Source organism: Pogona vitticeps, chromosome 4 (genome assembly GCF_051106095.1).
Source record: "Pogona vitticeps strain Pit_001003342236 chromosome 4, PviZW2.1, whole genome shotgun sequence".
Classification (NCBI taxonomy): domain Eukaryota; kingdom Metazoa; phylum Chordata; class Lepidosauria; order Squamata; family Agamidae; genus Pogona; species Pogona vitticeps.
The window spans coordinates 197,744,979-197,750,257 of NC_135786.1; the positions used below are offsets into that span (position 1 = coordinate 197,744,979).

Genomic DNA, 5,279 nt, shown 5'->3' on the forward strand with positions numbered 1-5,279 from the left:
ATTTTTACAGTGTGTTTTGAAAATGTCAAGATTAAAGACTTTTCCTTCTTTTATGAGATGAAGGCCTGGTATGGTTTCCATGCCCAGACAGCAAGAAAGACCAAATTTCTGTATAGCAGTTGTCCTAAATATTCTTTGCAATATTAGAGCATTGCAAAATAAGAAATTATTTATTTATAGAGACTTCTCAACAAGAGTCCAGAAATATATATATATAAAGGAACAAAGATGTTAGCTTTCATTTCTGTCACTTGTTTCATTTGCTAATGAGATAATAGTGCCCACAAACACACACAAATCCTTTATGCTTGTGACTCGTTGGTTTAATCTACAAATTAACGGTTGGACACAACAAGGTTGACTCACTGATGAAATTGCTTCTTTCATTGAAACTGGAAAATTGGGGTGATTTCCCCTCTCCTTGCAGCCTCCTGGGCATCCCCAAAACTTGCTCTCACTATGCAAGGAAACCTTTCAGTGCACATTTTTGGATGGCAGAGAGGGCTGTTGGAGAGAGGACAGGGTGGGAAAGAAAGTCCAATTTAGTATTGCCAACTAGTAAATTGATCAAATGGAATTGGGTGTTCTGCCCTTCAAGGATGGTTACCCCCTCTATTGTTATCCTTCAGTGATTGGTTACCCCCCCCCAGAAAGGGATGCTGATGTGCTCCCCCTGGGCTCTTCCACTTGGAAAACCAAGGAAAAGGGTAGAAGACCCCAGAAGGAGACTTAATATCCCTTTCAGGCAGCAAAGGTCAAGGGAGCAGTTTTCCTTGGAGGAGGAGTGGGTGTCCCACAACATTCCCCCTGACACAGAGGAGGGAAAAATCTTCAGATGGCGGTGGGGGGGGGGAATTGTCACTAACGTATCATTTGCTTTAATGCAAGGAATCACAAGTAAAACAGAGTGTGTGTGTTGTAAGCGAGGCCACACCTCTTTGCTACTAATCCACAGGAAATACATTTGCGGGTAACTCATAATAAATACCTTTCCTGTGAGTTACTGCAAATGGGTGGTTTCCTTTGTGATATCATGGGGGCAGGCACTGATGATGTGCTCGTACATTTCCTGCATTACATCTTAAGTAAAGCATTATGTGTGTGATACACACTCTAACATTTTTTGCATTGGACCAGTGAGTCCTGCAACCAGTGGAGAGGAAATTATTGCACAGGCATTGATGGCACCACATGCAATAACATAAAAAATTATCTTCTTCCAGCACCGCTCAGAGAGTGGCAACACTAATGGGGTGGTATACAAACTGATATATATATACACTATATAAATTGCTGTCAGATTTGTCTCCCCATCTGGAGGCCTGAGGAACACAGCAATTGCCTGGTAGTTCAGCAGGTGTCCTGAGATTTGCCAAGTCTATATTGTCATGATGTTGGATTTAAGCCTGTCGTATTTGAAAGCTTCACATTTGATTGAACCACCTGTATAAGAACTATACTACAGCGACTCATAATGTTTGAAAAATGTTTCCCGGGAACTACGTTTTGAACTATTTTCTCTACACCTAGAAAATATTTTGGCCTTGCTCCAGCCAGATTTAGTAAGGCTGGAGTCTCATTTGAGGCAATGACATTTAAATTACCATAGCTAACTTGAGGTGGATTGGGGCTTCTGTTTTTATACTACAACACCAATTTCATATAATTGTCATGATGTGGAAATAATGATTTAAAAGAAATCAAATCAAAATAATCTTTTCTAACCTATGCGAGGTTTGAGAAGATGGGGCTATCAAAGAATGTTCTTTAGATGCTGTTTTTTCCACAGAGGAAAATATGTAAGCTTGCCAATAAAAAAAAAAATTAATGATCTGTTCTGCCTAGCCATCTAGCTATATCAAATTGAATTGCCATGAACTGATACCATACCTTTGATCTTCTCTGAGGTAGTATTGTCAATTATCTTGTGCATTTCAGTTCATCTGAAATGGGGTACCGGAAGCCATTTTGGTCTCTTGATCATAGGTTATATAAGTGGTACGATGAATTTCAATTTTTCTCGTATTAAATAACCCTCTCTTCGTATTCCCAAAGTTAAATCATTAACATTTAGAAATGTGAGACGACAGCACTCTGATTCAGTCCTTTGTAATTGGTACAGAGTTATTTCTAAACATGAAGCTTTTGCATGAAGCTCCATTTCATCCAAACTGACAACTTGATCACTCTGATGTTGTAACATTAACTTGTTTTTTTTTGGCAGGATGACATTTCACAAGAAGGCCTGTCTTGTAGCATTCATGCATACATATACTGTATTTATTTTGATTTTATTCCTAATCCTAGCAAAGTAGAATATTGTTCACTTATGGAATGAGCAAATAAGACCTTTTATTGGAACCATTTGTTAAGACCTGTGTGCCACAAAATGCCACCGTAGTGAAAACATTTTGGCATAGCTTTTTGTTTTCATTGCACAAATGTGGGTTCAGAGGAAGAGAACAACGACTAGCTAAAGGCTGTCTCTTTCTCTCTTCTGATTTATTAAAGCAGTTACTGCTCTGACCTAAGAACTGTTGTGCCAGCAAGTAAGGTGCTTTAAAATGGTGCATGGGCTCTGCCACAGCTTCCAATCCCCAAATCGGGGTCTCACAGCAAATATCAGTATTGGACCAACACAGCAGTCCTTACCTTCAATATTTATTCCTGCCCGTCACAGCCTTGTATACCCGTTCCAGTCCTAAGACAAGAGGAGAGAAATTCCATCGGGTATGGTTAAAAAAGGAGGAGCAGGGGAAAGAGAGAGGGTTGCTATATGGGTCCTTTCGAGGAGAAAGGCAGAGTAAAAATATTTTAAATAAATACATTAAATACAGTAGAACCCCCTTATCCATGGGATCAGTATCTATTTCAGAGCATATATAAGTGTATCTATTTCACACACGTATAAGTGTGAAAATATTAAAACTTTTAAAAGAAAAGAAAAATCCAGAAAAAATATTTACACATGTATTACCAGAGATGGCCACTAGGGGGAGACAGAGACTGTGCTATGAAGAATACATGTGCTTGAATGTGCACATGTGCATGTTAGTGAAGAATACAGTACATAACATGGTCTCTGGTAACTTCTAGTGGCTCGTTCCGGTAATGCATGTGAAAATATTTCTTTCTGGGTTTTTTTTCCTTTTACCATGCTACATATATATATTCTTACTAAGCTTTATCCATCAGGGCTTTTTGTGTAGCAGCAGTCAAAACCTGGGTGCGGGGAGTGGAACTGCAGTGGTCTATCATGATTCCATCCTTCTCATCAAGTATCACATCCCAGTTTTCTCAATTTGAATGTGTATGTCCAAAAGTGACAGCCTGGACCGTACAGGGATTCTGTTGGTGTACCTCCAGCCTGCTGCCCAACAATCTTCATTCCTGAGCTAGCTTCTCAGTGTAAGGAACCCCCAAGGGCATTCTACTAGGCAAAAGAGCCTCTGTAGTACTATACTCACTACTAGAGAGTAGTCTATACTGACTACCACTCCAGGCAGGGGACAGGAGACCTATTGTCTCCCCACATGGCTGCTGAGTGGCCAGCCAAGCAGGGAGACAGTGGAGCTACTGCTGCAACTGGTGGGAAGAGTGGGACCTTCACAACACCAGGACGCATGAGTGGACGAGCCATATCCAGGGGCCAGCTGGGATGGGAATATTCATATTCATTTACAAATGCTAATATCCCCATTTCTACTCACTACCCTTTGAACCCTAGGCTGGGTGAGACCCAGAGGATGCATGAATTCGCACTATGGGCAAACTTCTAACCTGTATTTTCAATTGTCTCCTTTTCCAAGACAGCATTAGTGCACTCCATACTTAGCACACCGAGGTAGACTAACCTAAATAATAAACTTAGTGAATGTAACCTCTTGGCCAAGGCACCTTCTTTAGACCCTCAAATCCTTTTCCCCCGAATGATCACATCTGGGTAAAAATCTTTAAAAGGGTTTATTAAAATTATTTTAAAAAGAATTCAGAAAGGTAGTTGTACATTTCTAAAACCATTCAAAAGCAATAAGCAATGCCGCCTAGAGTGGTCGCAATGACCAGATAGGCGGGGCATAAATAAAATAAATGAATGAATGAATAAATATTTAAATAATTAAGTGAGTTCTTTGAAACTTTCCCCATAAGATAATACAGTGGTGCCTCGCTTTACGATTGCCCCACATTACGACAAATCTGCTTTATGACAATCTTTTTGCAATCGCAATTGCAATCGCAAAACAACGGTCTAAATGGGGAGATTTCGCTTTGCGATGATCAGTTCCCTGCTTCGGGAACTGATTCTTCGCAAAACGATGTTTTTTAAACAGCTGATCGGCGGTTTCAAAATGGCCACCGGGAAATTAAAATGGCTTGCTGCTGTGTTTAGGGACGGATTCCTTGCTATACAGGCAGTGAAAATGGCCACCGTATGGAGGATCTTCGCTGGACGGTGAGTTTTTACCCCTTTGGAATGCATTGAACGGGTTTCAGTGCGTTTCAATGGGGTTTTTATTTTCTCTTTACGATTTTTTTGCTTAACGGCGATTTTCCTGGAATGGATTATCGTTGTTAAGCGAGGCACCATTGTAAAAGCTAACTACTTCTGCCTCAAAATTATTTACCAGCTAAGTAATCATGACTGAGTTTCTGCTCCTGGATTTCTATCCCTAATGTAGCAGCAGCAGACAGACAGAAGAAAGTACAGCTAGCCTGACAAACAACAGCTCCTAACTAGCGCCTTGCTAGATCTTAAATCCATGTTCCCCCAAAATGATGTCATCCAATCAGGCTCAAGTCCTTTGTCCAGTAACTTCACCTGTAAAATGTGACTTCACTCTACCCCTCCTTTCAGTTCTCATGAGAATCTCTGCTAATGAGCAATTAGGAATGGAATGTGATGTCTCTGGCTCAGTGCGGGATATGCTTGGTGCAGCCCGGAATACAGCAAAACAAGTATTCTTCCTCATACATATAAGCATCACCTGGATCATCATGGAGGAGTATGACATAATCCATCTGATTTCCTCACACTTGGCTCCAGGGATTTCTGAATGAGATGGAGTATTTCAATCCATTTCAATCTGGCTTCAGGCCTAGTTATGGGACAGAGATTGCTTTGGTTACTTGGTCACTGTTGTGGGTGACCTATCCTGGGAACTGAACAAAGGAAGTGTGCCCTTCTTGGTTCTGCTGGACCTCTCAATGGCTTTTGATACCATTGACCATCTTATCTTTCTAAGCGATTTCTCTGGGATGCAATTTACAGGCAGTGTTTT

The 5,279-nt window shown here is 40.7% G+C and overlaps 1 long non-coding RNA gene across 1 annotated transcript; it reads right to left on the reverse strand.

Moving 5' to 3' along the window:
• Window positions 1-349: 349 nt before the first annotated feature.
• Window positions 350-5,074, reverse strand: LOC140706398 (uncharacterized). The gene is made up of 3 exons (XR_012086039.2): window positions 4,986-5,074; window positions 2,653-2,701; window positions 350-504 (listed from the first exon to the last, which is right to left on the reverse strand). It is a non-coding gene; the product is annotated as an uncharacterized LOC140706398 (long non-coding RNA).
• Between the last annotated feature and the right edge of the window lie 205 nt (window positions 5,075-5,279).